Source organism: Salmo trutta, chromosome 6 (assembly GCF_901001165.1).
Source record: "Salmo trutta chromosome 6, fSalTru1.1, whole genome shotgun sequence".
Lineage (NCBI taxonomy): Eukaryota > Metazoa > Chordata > Actinopteri > Salmoniformes > Salmonidae > Salmo > Salmo trutta.
The window spans coordinates 36972095-36994175 of NC_042962.1; the positions used below are offsets into that span (position 1 = coordinate 36972095).

General features: G+C 41.2%; 1 long non-coding RNA gene across 1 annotated transcript; it reads right to left on the reverse strand.

Moving 5' to 3' along the window:
- Window positions 1-21219: 21219 nt before the first annotated feature.
- LOC115195886 (uncharacterized) lies at window positions 21220-21538 on the reverse strand. Its single transcript, XR_003878768.1, has 2 exons — window positions 21474-21538; window positions 21220-21379 (listed from the first exon to the last, which is right to left on the reverse strand). It is a non-coding gene; the product is annotated as an uncharacterized LOC115195886 (long non-coding RNA).
- Window positions 21539-22081: the final 543 nt, after the last annotated feature.

Genomic DNA, 22081 nt, shown 5'->3' on the forward strand with positions numbered 1-22081 from the left:
TGCCGCCTGAAGTTTGCCAATGAACATCTGAATGATTCAAAGAACAACTGGGTGAAAGTGTTGTGGTCAGATGAGACCAAAATGGAGCTCTTTGGCATCAACTCAACTCGCCGTGTTTGGAGGAGGAGGAATGCTGCCTATGACCCCAAGAACACCATCCCCACCGTCAAACATGGAGGTGGAAACATTATGCTTTGGGGGTGTTTTTCTGCTAAGGGGACATGACAACTTCACCGCATCAAAGGGACGATGGACGGGGCCATGTACCGTCAAATATTTGGGTGAGAACCTCCTTCCCTCAGCCAGGGCATTGAAAATGGGTCGTGGATGGGTATTCCAGCATGACAATGACCCAAAAGACACGGCCAAGGCAACAAAGGAGTGGCTCAAGAAGAAGCACATTAAGGTCCTGGAGTGGCCTAGCCAGTCTCCAGACCTTAATCCAATAGAAAATCTGTGGAGGGAGCTGAAGGTTTGAGTTGCCAAACGTCAGCCTCGTAACCTTAATGACATGGAGAAGATCTGCAAAGAGGAGTGGGACAAAATCCCTCCTGAGATGTGTGCAAACCTGGTTGCCAACTACAAGAAACATCTGACCTCTGTGATTGCCAACAAGGGTTTTGCCACCAAGTACTAAGTCATGTTTTGCAGAGGGGTCAAATACTTATTTCCCTCATTAAAATGCAAATAATTTTATAACATTTTTGACATGCGTTTTTCAGGATTTTTTTGTTGTTATTCTGTCTCTCACTGTTCAAATAAACCTACCATTAAAAGTATCGACTGATCAATTCTTTATAAGTGGGCAAACGTACAAAATCAGCAGGGGATCAAATATTATTTCCCCCCACTGTATGTTGGGCTTTGTTTGGGATCTCCAATTAGAGGCAGCTGGTCATCGTTTTCTCTAATTGGAGATCATACTTAAGTAGGTGTTTTTCCCACCTGGGTTTGTGGGAGATTGAATTTGAATAAGTGTATGTTGTAACTCTTTGTCTCGGTTTGTTCATTCAGTTTATTTGTATGTTTTGCATAGTTTCACAGTTTAGTAAAGAAAATGTGGAACGATACACACGCTGAGCTTTGGTCCACTCCTTCATCATACGACAACCGTGATACGTTGAGACTGGTGTTCTGCGGGTACTATTATATGAAGCTGACAGCTGACAGGATTTTCTAATGATAAATGAGCCTTTTAAAATGATAATCTTGGATTACCTAACACAACGTGCCATTGGAACACAGCAGTGATGGTTGCTGATAATGGGCATCTGTACGCCTATGTTGATATGTCATGAATAATCTGCCGTTTCCAGCTACAATAGTCATTTAAAACATTAACATGTCTTCACTGTATTTCTGATCAATTTGATGTTATTTTAAATGGACAAAAAAATTGCTTTTCTTTCAAAAATAATGACATTTCTAAGTGACCCCAAACATTTCAATGGTAGTGTATATATGTATATACAGTTTAAGTCGGATGTTTACAAACACTTAGGTTGGAGTCATTATTAAAAAACTCATTTTTCAACCACTCCACAAATTTCTATAGTTTTGGAAAGTCGGTTAGGACATCTACTTTGTGCACGACACAATTCATTTTTCCAACCATTGTTTACAGACAGATTATTTCACTTATAATTCACTGTATCACAATTCTAGTAGGTCAGAAGTTTACATACACTAAGTTGACTGTGCCTTTAACAGCTTGGAAATTTCCATAAAATGATGTCATGGCTTTAGAAGCTTCTGATAGGCTAATTGACATCATTTGAGTCAATTGGAGGTGTACCTGTGGATGTATTTCAAGGCCTATCTTCAAACTCAGTGCCTCTTTGCTTAACATCATGGGAAAATCAAAATAAATCAGCCAACACCTCAGAAAAATAACTGTAGACCTCCACAAGTCTGGTTCATCCTTGGGAGCAATTTCCAAACGCCTATAGGTACCACATTCATCTGTACAAACAATAGTACGCAAGTATAAACACCATGGGACAACGCAGCCGTCATAGTGCTCAGGAAGGAGACGCATTCTGTCTTCCTAGAGATGAACGTACTTTGGTGCGAAAAGTGCAAATCAATCTGCTTTGCTGAAGGAGGGACTGGTGCACCTCACAAAATAGAATGCTTCATCAGGAGGAAAATTACGTGGACATTTTGAAGCAATATCTCAAGACATCAGTCAGGAAGTTAAAGCTTGGTCCCAAATGGGTCTTCCAAATGGACATTGACCCCAAGCATACTTCCAAAGTTGTGGCAAAATGGCTTAGGACAACAAAGTCAAGGTATTGGAGTGGCCATCAAAAAGCCCTGACCTCAATCCTATAGAAAATCTGTGGGCAGAACTGAAAAAGCGCGTGCGAGCAAGGAGTCCTACACACCTGATTGAGTTACACCAGCTCTGTCTGGAGGAATGGGCCAAAATTCACCCAACTTATTGTGGGAAGCTTGTGGAAGGCTACCCGAAACGTTTGACCCAAGTTAAACAATTTAAAGGCAGTGCTATCAAATACAAATTGAGTGTATGTAAACTTCTAACCCACTCGAAATGTGATGAAATAAATAAAAGCTGAAATAAATCACTCTCTACTATTATTCTGACATTTCACATTCTTAAAATAAAGTAGTGATCCTAACTGACCTAAGACAGGGAATTTTTACTAGGATTAAATGTCAGGAATTGTGAAACTGAGTTTACATGTATTTGGCTATGGTGTATGTAAACTTCTGACTTCAACTGTGTATGTATGTATGTATGTATGTATGTATGTATGTATGTATGTATGTATGTATGTATGTATGTATGTATGTATGTATGTATGTATGTATGTATGTATGTATGTATGTAGATATATATATACACATTTACCCCAAAAATATTTGGGTGATTGGATATGATGCAGACAATTACATTGATGGAAGCAACAATATATCCGCAATATGGTCCACCCCATAAATAAAGGAGAAAAAAAGGCAGGGGCTTTTGCAGATAGAAGTAGGTTACGACTGTTCAGAATGATGATATGATAAGAGGGTATGATACGTTGACTGTTTATAGATTTATAAACCCTAAACAACTTGAGTGAGGGGTAAATCCATATTCAGGTTACTGACAAAATAATAGAAACACTTGAGTAAATTAGGCAAACAACATGTATTGAAAGCAGGTGCTTCCACATAGCAGTGGTTCCTGGGTTAACTTAGCAATTAACATCCCATTATGCTTAGGGTCATCTTTAACAATGCTGGGCAGGTCATTGTTTTGGCCATTATTTTGGCTACCATGGGTATGCCCCCATAGGATGACAATGCCCTCATCAATAGGCTACAAGTGGTCACTGAATGGTTTGATGAGGATGAAAAAGATGTAACCCACATGCCATGGCTGTCTCAGTCACCAGATCTCAACCCAATTGAAAAATTATGGGAGATTCTGGAGCGGCTCCTGAGACAGCGTTTCCTTTATTTTTGTAGATCTACAGAATGTTATTCTATGGGTGGATCCTTCTTCTATATTCTAATTGTCTCATTTGTGAACTATTGGCCGGGTACTTTATTAAACACTGAACATAAACTACAGAAACAAAATAGTTTGTGATTTATAAACTACTGAAATTAGTTATGCTTTATAAAACCAAGAGAGGAGCCAACTGCTTCTCCTGTTGAAGACCCTGATGAAGGAGAAGTCTGAATACAGGTCTGAGAATAGTTGAGCTAGGTCTTGTCCTAAATGGCACCCTATTCCTTACGGGCCCAGGTCAAAAGTAGTGCACTATATAGGGAATAAGGTATTAATTCAGTCCCTGAAAATGTGGGCTGAAACTTTATATTTGCTGATCTCTTATTGCTATAAATCATTTATGTTTTTGTAGTTTCCTAAGACAGAAAGAAAATTACATTTTGTAAAATACTCCAATTGGTGTGTAATTCACTGTAAGCGAAGAGGGATGATCTAAAGTCATTGGGAATGAATTTGGAAAAATTATGCCGTTGGATATCCAATGGAGTGTGTGGAACAGGATGAGGGTATCTATCCATCTTTGTAGGAGCAAGACAAAGAGAAAAAGGAGTAAACCCTTGTTCTCATTTCAGCCATGTTTTGATAACGATTTTCAGACTGTGTAACGTGCATGAGATGTGTGCGTGTAAAGTGGCTACACTTTCAAACACAGCGAGTTTCTAAATCTCTATATACTGTACTGAAGTGTGTACAGTACTGTAGGTAGGAGAGAGCAGACATGGTTTACAGAGCAGAAAAGTCATTAGATGAACATAACATCACAGATCTAGAGCAGAACAGGGAAAAGATAGACTGCAAGCACACAGCAAATTATCTTCCTTAGATGGTCACGGTTTGGGAGTATGAGTGAGGATCGGGAGGAAAAGCAAAAGTCTTGTAGACTAAACACGAACAGCTGAACCCTCCATGGAATGGCCTCTCATGTCTCCGTTCATTTATTTTTAAGGATGTTTAAAGCCCTTTACAATGAGGCTTTTAAAGGACATAAAGGATACAAACTTCAAACGAGAAGATTAAGGGTGTGCAGATGAGTAGACGGTAGATAATAATAGAATATGAGGGCAGGGTCCCACACCAAGCTATACCAACATGGGATTGCTCTTTTAGATTGAGAATGTTGGCTATAGCCAGGTGGGCCTTTCAGAACAGATATTCTCAGACTGTTGCCAACACCAGGAGCCTACCTCCTATTCACCCATACCACACACACACACACACACACACACACACACACACACCAAATACCCTGATAAATAAAGAATGAAAAAGAGGTGAGTGAAATATGACATCACAGTCTACAGAATTAAATTAGGTACGGCACAATACGAGTGTCCTGTTCAATTCATGACATTGAAATATGCAACAAAATGGATACCAATCATGCAAAGTAAATGCAATTAACATGCAAATTACAAATAAACCAGCATTGCAGAAGACGGGCAGTCTGTTATAAGCAATTCTAAAAGGGGATTGTATGTTTGGCAAACTATTACAACCTTTTGTTTGCTGTTCTTGTCAGGTATAACCACCACTTACAAGACATATGTTGACATTAGCACTAGGTTTTACTGATAAATATGCTCTCACAACACCTGATTTCCAGATAGATAGCAGACTGAGTTTTGGACAGCAGCCTCTTGTATTTACCTCTGGAGTAAAACTTCAGACAGCTGTAATTATTTTTCCAATGGCTTCTGTGTGTTTGTCTAGGGTATGGAATTGGAGTGAGACTGAGGGTATTGGTATTTCATTTTGTCAGGTGGCGTCAGTCAGTTCCCCATAGCTCTGCCCTCACCAGATAGCCATGCTAAACAAGCAGACATTTAGATTTTCTGTCCCCATCCATTCACTTATTCTTCATTGTAAAACCTTCCACAAGTCAGGATTTTTAGATCTCCTTCGTTCTAACCAATCGTGCTAAGCAGAACCTTTTGAACATGGAAAGTGTTAATAGATAGTTGATAAACTGTTGATTGAATTACTCCGGCATGGGTTTTGACCACCGTTCACTGGATGCTGAGTACTCTCTGAGGACTTTGCATATGGGAATGAGGCCTACAGACCAGCATTGTCTGTTTAGACCCCTGAAGTCCAGAACACACATAACATGTGCTTCAATGTTCCATACGGCTTTGCTTCTTGTAAACACCAGGCCTCATTCACTTTCCACCATCCCCCCTCTCTCTCTCTCTCTCTCTCCCCCCTCTTTTCCACCATCCCCCTCTCCCTCTCTCTCTCCCTCTTTTCCACCATCCCCCTCTCTCTCTTTTCCACCCCCCCTCTCTCTCTCCCTCCCTTTTTTCCAACATCCCCCTCTCTCTCTCTCTCTCTCTCCCTCCCTCTTTTCCACCATCCCCCTCTCTCTCTCTCTCTCTCTCTCTCTCCCTCCCTCCCTCTTTTCCACCATCCCCCTCTCTCTCTCTCCCTCCCTCTTTTCCACCATCCCACTCTCTCTCTCTCCCACCCTGTTTCCACCATCCCTCTCTATCCTATAGATGCATGTAGCTACCAGGTGATCTCATTTCTGCCTTCTACCCCCCACGTCCCCCCTCAGTCATCAACTCCCCTGACTGGTTTTGTGGGCTCTAAATGGAGTGTGGCCTATTGTTGCTTAGCTCACACACCGGATCTGTGGATGGACAGACAAGAAACCAAACAGATTAGAGCTAAGAAAATAAATCCCCATCACCGAAAGAAAACATTTTTCGAATCTATTACCTTCTCCGGCCGTGAAAATACTGCTCCCTAGCCCCAACAGGTTAATGAAATTAATATATCCCTCTGAAAAGCATGTTTGTAAGTGAGAAAGGACAAGAGTGGTGGGTTGTGAAGTAATTACAGGTGATTTGAGTGGGATGTTTGGGATGAGAGGAAGTCTAACGGACTCCAGGCGATATAGAAGGCAACATGCAAGCCCAGTAAAGTAATCCATATGTGTTGTCTGCAACTGTTATCATAATTTCCCAAGCAGTAACATTTTCTGACACCAGTCTTATAACTTTCCGAAACTGGCAGGCTGCTAATCCCTCCTTGATCCTGTAGCCAAGCAAAACTGCATCGGCTACATTTGTGATTAGCCAAGAACTGTGCCAAATGCTTCTAAATCAAAGTGACATCACAATCGGCTTCTTACAGAAGTAGAACGACTGTGGAGAACCGAATTATGTTGGTCAATGATGACTCACTTCTTCTCAGCAGTCTAATGGGTATGTCTCAAATGGAAACCTATTCCCTATTTAGTGCACTACTTAGATTTTCCACTTTTCCGATTGGCCCATGTCCAAATTAGTGCACTATATATAAGGAATAGGCAGCATCCTCGAACATGTTCTTTAGACTAGCGGGTGAAATTTTACACAAACACATTTGGCCTGGTTATCCAAACCACTAATGTCTGGCCTTACTGTGACAGAGATGTGCGTTTCCTGTCTCTCATCACTGCTTGGATACTTTGGTCCATTTGTGACAGGGCAGGGGTCAATGCTCCCCAGCCAGGCTGTACCGATGTCAGCTGTTAGCTGGCGGTATTGAATTTCTTAGGTGGTAAACTGAGGCCTGTACATACATTACCGGTCAAAAGTTTGGACACACCTACTCACTCAAGGGTTTCTCTGTATTTTTTAAACTATTTTCTACATTGTAGAATAATAGCGAAGACTTCAACACTATGAAATTGCACATATGGAATCGTAGTAACCAAAAAACGATTAAGGAATCTTAATATATTTTATATTTGAGATTATTCAAAGTAGCCAACCTTTGCCCTGATGACAGCTTTGCACACTCTTGACATTCTCTCAACCAGCTTCATGAGGTAGTCACCGTGAATGCATTTCAATTAAAAGGTGTGCCTTGTTAAAAGTGAATTTGTGGAGGAGGTATGATGGTATGGGGGTGCTTCGCTGGTGACACTGTCAGTGATTTACTTAGAATTCAAGGCACACTTAACCATCATAGCATATCGCTGCAGAATGCTGTGGTAGCCATCACATCTGGTGGGACTGTGATTTGTTTTTCAACAGGACACCTCCAGGCTGTGTAAGGGCTATTTGACCAAGGAGTGTGATGGAGTGCTGCATCAGATGACCTGGCCTCCACAATTACCCGACCTCAACCCAAGTAAGATGGTTTGGGATGAGTTGGACCGCAGCGTGAAGGAAAAGCAGCCAACAAGTGCTCAGCACATGTGGGAACTCCTTCAAGAGTGTTGAAAAAGCATTCCTCATGAAGGTGGTTTAGAGAATGCCAAGAGTTTGCAAAGCTGCCATCAAATGAAAGTGTGGCTACTTTGAAGAATCTCAAATATAAAATATGTTTTGTTGAACAGTTTTTTGGTTACTACATGATTCCATATGTGTTATTTCATAGTTTTGATGTATTCACTATTATTTTACAATGTAGAAACTAGCAAAAATAAATAATGTCCCAAATGGCACCATATTTCCCATATTGTGCACTACTTTTGACCAGGGCCCATAGGTTCTCCAGAGGACATTGATACTAACCACTTAGATACATGGGATGCATCCAAAATGGCACCATACTTCTCATATAGATCCGATGAGAAAAGTTTGGGAGGGAGGGGGGGGGCTTTGGATCAGACTACAGGTTGTAAGTGATTGAGTGATGCACGTTTGGAACAATACTGGCTGTATCCAATAAGTTTGGGAGGGGGGGCTTTGGATCAGACTGCTGGCTGTTCTTGGGAGGGAAGGGGGGCTTTGGATCAGACTACTGGCTGTAAGCGAACGAGTGATGCACGTTTGGAACAATACTGACTGTATCCAAGGCTCAGCCAATCGTAACAGCAGAATGCAGCACACGACTGAAGAGAGAAGAGACAACCAATTTGCTAGTTACAGCATCAGCGTGTGCTCTGGAAAGACAGCAGAGAGTAGAAAGGCAGTTTTCCATTTACAGCAGCACGTCCCCTGAACGATAACGAAGAGGTAGGTGAGAAGCCTGACCACGGAGACAGGGGTGAGAAGGTGATGAAGCGTACTTCATGAGCTGTAACCGAAAAACAACTGGCATTTGGAAAATTTGAGGTGAGGGAGAAAGTGTGGTAGAACAAGTATTGTTCGCATTTTAAAACCTCTTACATCTAGACGTTCCGCTAGCGGAACACCTGCTCCAATATCCAATGATGGGCGTGGCGCGAAATACAAAGTCCTCGAAAATCCGAAAACTTCCATTTTTCAAACATATGACTATTTTACACCATTTTAAAGACAAGACTCTCCTTTATCTAACCACACTGTCCGATTTCAAAAAGGCTTTACAGCGAAAGCAAAACATTAAATTATGTCAGCAGAGTACCCAGCCAGAAATAATCAGACACCCATTTTTCAAGCTAGCATATAATGTCACAAAAAACAAAACCACACATTTTTTTATTTATTATAACTTTCACGTTCCTTAGTTTCTGCGTGTCTCAGCAGAGAGTGCAGTGTCGCTGGATTCAGAAAAAAAACGTTTTAGGTAAAACATTTCTTTCTCATGACCACATTAAAGACTTTTGGAAACACTTTAAATTCTGTAAATATAATTTGGGAGAAGAAACTGTTACGCTGGCCTATTCTATTCAAACTACCTGAATGATGCATTGTGGGTAATCGGTATGGTATACCCCACACTCTATAAGCTGGGTCATGTTGAGTAGGTACAAAATGGGAGAAAGAAAACATTTTGAAAAATATAAAATTGGGGAGGTACTCACTGAACTTGACTCATAAGAACACATTGAATTGCATTCATAATGGAACACCATATTGCATCTTCATATACCAAATGCACCTTGTACAAATCATTGGTAACCTACATAACACGTCCCTTTCACTGAACAGTGCTGAGGTTTGTAATACAAGATGAGAAAACAAATTAGTAGGAGATCAAGCCCTCTATCCCTTTGAAGGCTATGATGGGCTTCACTTACTGGTCAAGAGCAGTCCGGTCCACTGGGAAGCACTGTGCCATCAACTATCTGGTAATGGAAGGATTCAGAAGCCTTCTGCATTATAGATGAGCTACAGTACAGAAGGTATGCATCCCAAATGGCGCCCTATATATAGAATAGGGTGCCTTTTGGGACGCATTCTTGCTGTACTGTACTTGCTGTACAATTTAACTTCTTTAGATAAACAGCCCTAATGTTGGAAAGAAACATCATTAATTTGACATCTAGAGTCAAATGTATTTTTTGTCCAAGCTATAGCAAACATTATTTTACATACAGGAGTTATTTAAAGGAAAAAAAGAGTTCGGTCTGCTTTGTGTTTTTATTTTTGGCCATGGAAAAAATCTTGTGATACTGGTATCGTCACAGCCCTACTATATAGGGAATAAGTTGCCATTTGGAATGCAGCCCATTACATCAAGGTGGGATGGTTAGAGGGGCCTGGAGAGGAATCAAAGTACAGATCTAGCTTATCCTGTTTCTGCACGTCATATATTATGAAGGACAGAGGACAGAATACCTGCTAAAGTCTCCCCCTCCCACCTTCACCCTTTTGTTGTGTATTATAGATTCAGAATATAATACATTGGGCTTACATTGAAGAGGGGAGCTAATGGAAAAAGGCCCTTACGTAACAGGACACAAACTGTCCCTTTCTGCATACCAATGACTGATGTACCAATGAGATTCAGCATGGGAACGTTGATGTGAGTTGACTGTGGGAAGGAAGTGGCTTGGCTAACAAAATAACTATGGCTCTGTAGACAAGAGGAGAGTAGTCCTGATCAATAGGGCCTTGAGAGAGCTATCAATCAGTCTGAATTAGCCTGGCCCAGTAAATTATGGTTTTATTAGTATTGAGCTGACTGTCCGTCCATCCGCTATAGATGGGGTTGGGATACATGCATTTAAATGCGTTCCCCAAAGAAAAGAAAGGGGGCAGAGGGAGGGGGAGAGAGATTTGCCTCTGACCTTTCCTTGAATGCTGTAATATAATGTTATGGGGAGTGTTTGAGGCCCCATTAGATCATGACATGATGGGGGATCAAGACGTCACACCTCGCGTGCTTTCTCCTCGTCTCCTTCTCAAAACCCATTGGAGGAGGTCAGAGGGGAGGGACTTCTGGCTTTCTTATTCAATGGGTTTTGAGAAAGAGACGAGGAGAAAGGATGCTAGGAGTATGCATTTGAGATTTTGTCATAGTAGATCAGAATGATTCATGATGGAGGATTAGAGAGGGAACTGAGTAAGAGTGGAAAAGTATACAGTGGAACCTCAGAAGCACAACTCTCCACTCCACTGCAGGGCCACTAAACCGCAGCTGGTTTCAGCAGACTAACTTATTTAGGAGAAAGCAAAGGAAACTCAATTCGTACAATTCAGAGCATATTTTTTTTAAATCAGGTGGTTGTGTGCAATAGTGGTTTGCAAGGGTAGAGTGTTATATTAGCTCTTAATTCAGCTCATTTCAGTTACTCTGTTCAGTATGAACTCAAAAGGGGTTATTCTATTAATTCTTACTCATGATCACTCTGAACACGGACACACACATCAACATGTATTTTAGTTTGAAGATATGTATACTTTCAATCTCCCTGAACACAGTATATTTTCCTTACACTATTTCCCTTACACAGCTATTTCCCTCGCCCAGCTATAGTCACATATGGGTCTGACCGACGGCACACCAACAGTTTCGTTGCACACCAACAAACTCCCTGCACCTTACCACACATTCCCTCACTCACACACATGCTCACAAAAAGGCTCAAACACACACACAAACACACTCCTACACCACACACAAACATCGCACCACACACATTCTGCTGCTACTGGACTCCTATTTATTATTACTGCACAATGTCTATTTATTATTGCACGTGTAAATATCCCACTTCAATCTGTTTGAGTGCAAATGTTTAACCTATTTGTATTCATGGAAATGTTATGACTTTTATTCACTTATTTACATTCCTATTGTTGTTGCATTGTTGAGAGGTGAACCTGCAAGTAAGCATTTTGTTGCACTTTGTATTCCATGGATATCATGTGTATATGGCAAATAAACAAACTTGAACTTCATACAATCATATTTGTCTTGCACTGGGCTAATACAGACAGGGGAATGAGAGATGAGGGGAAGTTAATGAGAAGAGTTATCCACTGGTCCAACCGTGGCCAGGATGTGGCAGTTTAAGGAATGTAATTACTAACAGCACTATGGGTCAAATTGTCTGGATTACGGTCATATAAGTAGGCTGAAGGGGGGACTGTAATGCCCAGAGAGCAAACACACTGCCTGGTCATTAACTACCCTAGTCAACAGCCAGTGGAATCGCGTGGCGCGAAATACAAATACCTCAAAAATGCTATAATTTCAATTTCTCCAACATATGACTATTTTACCCCATTTTAAAGACAAGACTCTCGTTAATCTAACCACATTGTCCGATTTCAAAAAGGCTTTACAGCGAAAGCAAAACATTACATTATGTCAGGAAAGTACCCTGCCAAAAATAATCACACAGCCATTTTCAAAGCAAGCATATATGTCACAAAAACCAAAACCACAGCTAAATGCAGCACTAACCTTTGATGATCTTCATCAGATGACACTCCTAGGACATTATGTTATACAATACATGCATGTTTTGTTCAATCAAGTTCATATTTATATCAAAAACCAGCTTTTTAGATTAGCATGTGATGTTCAGAACTAGCATTCCCACCGAAAACTTCCGGTGAATTTACTAAATTACTCATGATAAATGTTCACAAAATACATAACAATTATTTTAAGAATTATAGATACAGAACTCCTTTATGCAATCGCTGTGTCAGATTTTAAAATAGCTTTTCGGCAAAAGCACATTTTGCAATATTCTGAGTACATAGCTCGGCCATCACGGCTAGCTATTTTGACACCCACCAAGTTTGGGACTCACTAAACTCAGAATTACTATTAGAAAAATTGGATTACCTTTGCTGTTCTTCGTCAGAATGCACTCCCAGTACTTCTACTTCAACAACACATGTTGTTTTGGTTCCAAATAATCCATAGTTATATTCAAATAGCTCCGTTTTGTTCGTGCGTTCAAGACACTATCCAGCGCATATCGTGACAAGAAATTTCAAAATATTCCATTACCGTACTTCGAAGCATGTCAAACGCTGTTTAAAATCAATTTTTATGCTATTTTTCTCATAAAATAGCGATAATATTCCAACCGGGCAACGTTGTATTCATTCAAAGGCTGAAAGAAAAAAATAGAGAATTCGCGCATCTCACTGTCCCCAGGCTGACCACTCAGAAACTCTCCTGCTGTTCTTCGCCCAGAGACAGCAGACACCCCATTCCACTTTCGGGCGGCTTTAGAGAATCAATGGGAGCCTTAGAAAGTGTCACGTTACAGCACAGATGCTGTATTTTCGATAGAGATGCAACAGAAGGACAACAAATTGTCAGACAGGGCACTTCCTGTATGGAATCTTCTCAGGTTTGGGCCTGCCATATGAGTTCTGTTATACTCAGACACCATTCAAACAGTTTTAGAAACTTTAGAGTGTTTTCTATCCAAATCTACTAATTATATGCATATTCTTGTTTCTGGGCAAGAGTAGTAACCAGTTTAAATCGGGTTCGTTTCTTATCCGGCCGTGCAAATACTGCCCCCTAGCCCCAACATGTGCAACTTTTCTTGTGTGTGTACGGCATATGTGTGCGTCATCCGGTAGAGATTTGAGGAACTCCTAATGAGACTTTCTGAAGTCTGAAAAGCACTCTCACTCAAATCTCTCACACAATCTCTCTCACACACACAGTATGCACACACACTTATGCATAGATGCACACATAAGTGTGTACATACGCGCACGCTTATGCACACAAACACACACTAACTAATGAACCATGCACTTAAGAACTATTTCTCTAACCAGATACTCTGGAGGCTGTTTAATCAGTTCACATTCTTTGTCTCCTCCATCTAAGATCTGTCCATATGTTCACCATTTATTCTGAAAAGTCAACCATTTTCTCAACCTGTGACAGTGTTTTTATAAGCCTCCCCAGCCACCAGTTTCACCAGATAAAAAAACAAAACAGAATAACCAATAAAATAAATCCTCTGTTTTACAATTTGAACCTTATTCAGCCCGATTCACCCTGGACCAGGCTTTATTAGAACTCAGAGAGTGAACGTGGCTCTGATTGTAATTGTGTTGATCCCTTAATTCGTGCCCATCACCAATCCTTCCCTTCACTCTGCTCTTATCAAACCTGGGCTAGATAAATTCCTCAGCTCCCAACTTCATTAAACCCCTCATTTATATTGAACTGACAGACCATGTCAAGTCTGTCCCCGCCTGCCCCAGCCATCACTGTAGACCCAGCACAGCTGTATTACCCCAGCAGACTACAGAACCGACACAACAGCACCAGTCTGGTCCTACAGACTGCATGGATCTTTCCTCCTCCACAATCCTCTCAAGTTTGTTTCTCTATTTGTTTTCCTGAAGAATCTGCCTCTCTTTCTTCCTCCTCTCCTTCTCGTCTCTCCTGTCCTTTACTGTCCGTGTTATTTGTTTAGCTCTGGTTTCCATTGCTGTTGGCTGGCGGCCAGGTCTGAGTTTTGAGACGGCAGTCTCTCTCCAGGTCTGGGTTCAAGCTCTCTCTCTCTCTCTAGCTGGGAGGAATATTCTGTAACATATCTGATGGAGGGGAAACTCCTCCTATATTCCCTTGGCGTAAAGTAGTAATGCGTGTGTGTGCGTGTGCGCGTGAAACAGGGCCAGACACGCATGCGCACGAATGTGCGTGTGAAACAGGGCCAGGCCCCTCTATTTGGAACGTACTCTGTTCTCTAACCAGTGGCACTTGGCTCCCTCTCTAGCAGGTGACTGCCAAACAATGCTGTTTGATCCTTTCTCTTTTCTCTTTCTCTCATCTGGGGGTGTAAAATGTTCTGTTATTCTCTGGATCCCGTAATGCTCATTCATCAGAGAACTTTCCCAACATAGCCTGTATACTGTGGTTGTGTCCCAAAAGGCACCCTATTCCCTAGATAGTGCACTACTTTTGACCAAAGCCCTATGGGTCCATACAAAAATGTACTGTATGTAAAAGGGACACATTTGGGACACAAGCTGTTGACAAAGACAGAATGTTTTTACCATTGATTACCTTTCCTCATTAGGTCCAAGCTAAATCCCTATAATGACATTTCTTCACTGCCACTCAGTGATGGTGTTGTGTTAAAAATGACAGCAACACCAGTACCAATAGTGATTTCATAACTCAGTCAACAGACAAGGCTAATGCATTAGCCTTGTCTGTTGACTGAGTTATGAAATCACTTTTGGTACTGGTGTTGCTACATGCTACCCGCTTCTATTAAAATACAAGTCAGTGAAAGATTGTGTTTGAATTGGTCAGTATTGACAGACTGAGACTTTTTTTGCCATCACTAGCACCTTAGAGGCTGCTGCCCTATGTGCATGGACTTGAAATCACTGGCCACTTTAATGATGAAACACTGCTCACTTTAATAATGTTTACATATTTTGCATTACTCATCTTATATGTATATAATGTATTCTATTCTATACAAATGTATTTTAGTCTATGCCCTCTAACATTGCTCGTCCAAATATTTATATGTTCTTAATTCCATTCCTTTCCTTTACTTTAGATTTGTGTGTATTGTTGTGAAATTATTAGATATTATTTGTAAGATATTACTGCACTGAAGGAGCTAGAAACACAAGCATTTCGCTACACTCACAATAACATTTGCTAAACATGTGTATGTGACCAATACAATTTGATTTGATTTGTTTGAGACTTGAGACTTGGTGTGCATTAAGGGTTTGACTCTGTACTCATGTAAATTCATGTCCTTCCATGACGTTTCCCTCTCTGCTCTTTCCCCTCCACTGACAGCCCTTTGTCCCCTCTCTCTGTCCCCTCAGGAGGCTCATGGAAGCCCCCCAGTGCAGGAGCAGCCATTGACAAACCCTCTGGACAACCACAAGCGTTGCATCTCCCACTCAATTTACGGGACCATTGAGGGCCTGGACTACCAGCCCCTCACGCTGCCACGAAACACCGTGATGGGTGAGTCAGCTCAACTGATGAAAGCTTTGACCAAAAAACGTTGTTTTAAATTAAATTGTAAAATATAGCTTTTTGAAGAATACTGCCATTGCCCTGTACCAAAAGTTGCTGAAAATCTTCTTGTCTTCAGTTTGATCCATTGTGCATGCAGCTTGATTTGAAAGTGAGGTAGCGAGAGGCATTTATTTTTCTCAGAGTCAGCTGACCTAACACCTCTTCCAACTTCCTCAACCGTCCTTCATCACCTCCTCCCCCCCCCCCGGTCTTGGATCCATAATCAGGGGGGTTAATGTCATCCCCAATTCATACCTCCTTCACTCTCTCCCTGCATGATTTCACTTTGGTCAATTCCCATTCCATTCCAAGTTCCAGTTCTGCCTGTTGGAATTGGAATCGGCAATTCAAACCTTAGTCAGTTACTTCTTGTCATCTCTGTATCGACCTCTCTGCCATGGAACCATTGTCAGACACAGTTGGAGGAGCCTGAGACCCCCACCCCAACCCATCATACTCCCCACTACACCCCTCTCAATCCCCACCATGCCCCCCTCTCTCTCTCGTTCTCCACTTTCCTTTGACCTTTGCACAGAGTAGAATTACAGTGGCTTGCGAAAGTACTAACCCCCCTGGCATTTTTCCTATTTTGTTGCCTTACAACCTGGAATTAAATTGATTTTTGGGGGGTTTGAATCATTTGATTTAAACAACATGCCTACCACTTTGAAGATGCAAAATATGTTTTATTGTGAAACAAACAAGAAATAACACTAAAAAACTGAAAACTTGAGAGGGCATAACTATTCACCCCCACAAAGATAATACTTTGTAGAGCCACCTTTTCCAGCAATTACAGCTGCAAGTCTCTTGGGGTATGTCTCTATAAGCTTGGCACATCTAGCCACTGACAATTTTGCCCATTCTTCGAGGCAAAACTGCTCCAGCTCCTTCAAGTTGGATGGGTTCTGCTGGTGTACAGCAATCTTTAAGTCATACCACAGATTCTCAATTGTATTGAGGTCTCTGGCTTTGACTAGGCCATTCCAAGACATTTAAAGGTTTCCCCTTAAACCACTCGAGTTTTGCTTTAGCAGTATGCTTAGGGTCATTGTCCTACTGGAAGGTGAACCTCCATCCCAGAAACAAATCTCTGGAAGACTGAAACAGGTTTCCCTCAAGAATTTCCCTGAACTTAGTGCCATCCATCATTCCTTCAATTCGGACCAGTTTCCCAGTCCCTGCCAATGAAAAACATCCCCACAGCATGATGCTGCCACCACCATGCTTCACTGTGGGCATGGTGTTCTCGGGGTGATGAGAGGTGTTGGGTTTGTGCCAGACATAGCGTTTTCCTTGATGGCCAAAGCTCAATTTTAGTCTCATCTGACCAGAGTACCTTCTTCCATATGTTTGAGTCTCCCACATGCCTTTTGGCTAACACCAAACATGTTTACTTATTTTTTTATTTAACCTCTCTACTCAACAGCCAGTGGAATCCCATGGCGCGTTATTCAAATACCTCAAAAATGCTATAATTTCAATTTCTCCAACATATGACTATTTTACCCCATTTTAAAGACAAGACTCTCGTTAATCTAACCACATTGTCCGATTTCAAAAAGGCTTTACAGCGAAAGCAAAACATTACATTATGTCAGGAGAGTACCCTGCCAAAAATAATCACACAGCCATTTTCAAAGCAAGCATATATGTCACAAAAACCAAAACCACAGCTAAATGCAGCACTAACCTTTGATGATCTTCATCAGATGACACTCCTAGGACATTATGTTATACAATACATGCATGTTTTGTTCAATCAAGCTCATATTTATATCAAAAACCAGCTTTTTAGATTAGCATGTGACGTTCAGAACTAGCATTCCCACTGAAAACTTCCGGTGAATTTACTAAATTACTCACGATAAACGTTCACAAAATACATAACAATTATTTTAAGAATTATAGATACAGAACTCCTTTATGCAATCGCTATTCTGAGTAGATAGCCCAGCCATCACGGGCTAGCTATTTAGACACCCACCAAGTTTAGCCCTCACCAAAGTCAGATTTACTATAAGAAAAATTGGATTACCTTTGCTGTTCTTCATCAGAATGCACTCCCAGGACTTCTACTTCAGTAACAAATGTTGGTTTTGTTCAAAATAATGCATAGTTATGTTCAAATATCCTCTGTTTTGTTCATGCGTTCAAAACACTATCCGAAGGGTGACGAAGGGTGACGCGCCTGACGCGTTTCGTGACAAAAAATGTCTAAATATTCCATTACCGTACTTCGAAGCATGTCAACCGCTATTTAAAACTATTTTTATGCGATTTTTCTCGTAAAAAAAGCGATAATATTCCAACCGGGAAACCCTGTTTACGTTCAAAGACAGAGAAAATAAAAATGGTGTCGCCTCGTGCACGCGCTTCAGTCTCATTGTCCTCTGATCGACCACCATCCAAATGCGCTAATGTTTTTCAGCCAGGGGCTCCAAAGACATCATTCACCGGTTTGCCGCCTTGTGAGAGGCTATGGGAGCCATAGGAAGGGTCACGTTACAGCAGAGATCCTCAGTTTTCAATAAAGAGAGTGTAGAAGCCCAAGAAATGGTCAGACAGGCCACTTCCTGTAAGGAATCTTCTCAGGTTTTTGCCTGCCATATGAGTTCTGTTATACTCACAGACACCATTCAAACAGTTTTAGAAACTTTAGGGTGTTTTCTATCCAAAGCCAATAATTATATGCATATTCTAGTTTCTGGGCAGTAGTAATAACCATATTAAATCGGGTACGTTTTTTATCCGGCCGTGCAAATACTGCCCCCTAGAGAGGTTAAGCAATGGCTTTTTCTAGCAACTCTTCCAGAAAGCCCAGCTCTGTGGACTGTACGGCTTAAAGTGGTCCTACAGATACTCCAATCTCCACTGTGGAGGTTTGCAGCTCCTTCAGGGTTAGCTTCGGTCTCTTTGTTGCCTCTCTGATTAATGCCCTCCTTGCCTGGTCTGCGAGTTTTGGTGGGCAGCCCTCTCTTGGCAGGTTTGTTGTGGTGCCATATTCTTTAAATGTTTTAATAATGGATTTAATGGTGCTCCATGGGATGTTCAGTGTTTTGGATATTTTTTTATAACCCAACCCTGATCTGTACTTCTCCACAACTTTGTCCCTGACCTGTTTGGAGTGCTCCTTGGTCTTCATAGTGCAGCTTGCTTGGTGGTGCCATTTGCTTAGTGGTCTTGCAGACTCTGAGGCTTTTCAGAACAGGTGTATATATACTGAGATCATGTGACAGATCATGTGACACTTAGATTGCACACAGGTGGACTTTATTTAACTAATTATGTGACTTCTGAAGGTAATTGGTTACACCAGAAGGGGGTGAATACATATGCACGCACCACTTTTCAATTATTTATTTATTTTGAAGTTTTTTAAACTATTTTTTTTTTTTACTTCACCAATTTGGACTATTTTGTCTATGTCCATTACATGAAATCCAAATAAAAATCAATTTAAATCACAGGTTGTAATGAAACAAAATAGGAAAAATCCAAGGGGTGAATACTTTTGCAAGGCACAGTAGCTACTCCAGCCTTCCTCCCTCTCTCATTCCTTCTTACTCCTATGTTACACCCCTTTCTCTTTATCCCCTCTCTCCTTTTTCTCAATGCCCCCTATCCCTCTCTCCACTTCCTCTTCTCAGAGTAGACCTAGCTTCTCCAGTTCCCATATCTCCATGTTGTCTTTCTGTAACAGTGCTGTGTTCCCATATGTCCACGTTGTCTAGCAGTAGCAGGGCTTAGATCCCAAATATCCATGTTGTCTAGCAGTAGCAGTAATGTTTTCCCATATATCCATGCTATCTAGTTGTAGCAGTGCTGAGCCACTCTACCAATTATCTCCTTCTCACTGGAGATCACAGAAGGTTTCAAAGTCATCTGATGGCTAATTAAACCTCTAGGTCCTCTCTCCTCTTCCATCTCTCATTCCTCCCTCTCTTCCTCTCTCCCACTTGTTTCTCCTCCCTGCCTATGCTCAATTCGGTTGCCACAGATGCCTTATGATGAGACAGGCACTCACAGCACTTTCAGTATGCCACTGTGATCACAAACAACTTTTAGAATTAGACGAGGTTGATGGAACTCTAAAAACATCCCCCGTAACTAAAACTTCAAGGGTGGCTTTGCCTCCTGCGAATGTGAGTGAGAGTGTGAGTCAGGCAAATGAGGGAAGTAGAAAAGTTAAAGATGGGGTGATTTGTGGCTTGACAAACCTTCAGATATCAGGTTTGACTTATTTCTCAGGGAGATGTGCAAGATACTTATTTATTTTCCTTCTTTGTTTGTTTCCAGACAGTGTTTCTATTGTAGTGTTCTTCCATCAACTGTTCTTAGTCAGTGAATTACTGCTGCAGAGTCATTGCAGAAAAACACCTTCAGAATAAAAATACTTAATGACGCAGATGAATGTTAAGCACCTCTTACTGCCAGTCAGACATACCTGTTGCTAATGTACCTGCCTGTTTTTTACTCCTTCGCTTGGATTTAAACTTAGTTTCAGACACTGTTTGTTATCGATCTATGTATAGACAGACACATGGTCATGTTCATTAGGAACCAAAAGGAAGAAAACTGACTGAAACTGGGAGGGACTAACTGGACTTGTCCAAAATGAAACACTCATTTTACGTTGTATACTGTTTTAAAATGTTTTCCTTTGTGTGCCCTAATGAACAGGACCCAGGCATTCCTGACATCAACTGTTGAGGACATTTTAAAGAGCAACTGAACTTCCTGATTTAGCCTCGTTTTAACGTTTGGTGCTAGCGGCAATGACTGAAGCCAAACAAGAGTTGTCTTGGGGGTGTGGTTTGATGTGGGGGTTTCTTGGCTGTGTATTTGCTATTCAGTCATAACAAACAAGGGCAGTAGTGAGTGCAGCGAGGTAAACTGAGCTAGCTTTGCTATGGAGAGAACAAAGTTTGGAAGTTGAGGACTTCTCCCCTCCTGACTGAATCACCATCTGTTCTAAATGGTCCGCTAATTCAGTTTTTTGTGTACGCATAATCCTGTGCTGATCTTGTGTTTAGCCAAGCTGACAGCAGCTAGCTAGCATAATTTGGGTATAGCTGCAGCTGGATAGCCTATGTAGCTGATATTTCTCTGTCAAATCAGTTATGGCAAGATAGCAAGATGGGAAGAGCCAGTGTCTGGAATGTGTTTCATAAGACACTTGTTCTTCAACACCTTACTATGAAAGTAGCATGCAACTTAGTTTCAAAGTTTCATCATGTAATGTTACCATGGAAATGGTAAAAACTGTGAATTGAATGCCTGGTCTTGAGTCAGCTCAGCTGAGCTGTCCTAGTTTTGTCTCATCTCCCCTTAAACTAGACAAATAGAAAATCAATTGCTGAATTTATGTAGATAATCAAACAAAGTGTTTTGATAACTTTCAAGTGTAACAGTTCCTTGTAGAATAAACCATACTTCACATAATAATGTAGAAGTCGTGTTCTGTTAATATAACAACATGCAAATATTGTACCTTCCTGCATGATGTCGAATATAGGACAGGAGTTCCCTGACATGTTTGAAGAATACACAGCCCCCCCCCATTGATAGTACCATTTGATTTAATGATAACAAAAGGTAATATAAAATATGTCTTGTATAATTTTAATGCTGAGTGCAAGGTCTGTCCCAATTCAGATATCAGTATCAACCTGTCTTTCATTCAGAGGACTCCATTTCAAAAGCGTATTTTCTGTCCTCCATCTATAAAAAAATTAGGAAGAGTTGATGAGTGACACATGTATTGAAAGGATGCTATTACTAAACACTTGTGATGCACTGTCTAATTAGTAATCACTTTTTGTCCCTTCTGAAGGTGTTTGCCATGCCTGATGGGCATGGCAGTGTAGATCAGCTCCAGGTCCCTCTTGTCACAGATACTGGTCATGAAGGAGCCTGACTTTAGCTCCTATATCCGACCCAGCTCCTATGTCACAGAGGGAGGGAGAGCGAGAAAGACTGTCACCATTCAGTCATGGATGCCAACAGTAAATACACAGTTGAACATAGCCAATGAATGATCTTGATTCACAACTAATTCCCAGGGGACACGTGCCAGCATGGCACTGACTCGTTAGCATTACTCACTCAGGCCCAGGAGGAGTCCATTGGCACAGTGGAAAGGGGCACCTTCTTACAACATAAAAAACACATATATACACACAACACTGACTACATTATCAATGGTGGTTAGGTGAATTCCAGGACAGATACTATTTTGACCATTGGGCCACATCAAATGTGACCAACCTGATTCAAGTGTCATCCATTTCTCTGAAGCGCGACTTGTGTCGGCCAGTGCCTCCACCTTCTGTAACCATTCCTGATGTTTTCCACCAGGTTTTGTAAGTGGCCTGTGAATGAAATACAATAGAATCACTAAAACATATAGCGAGAAAAATAACT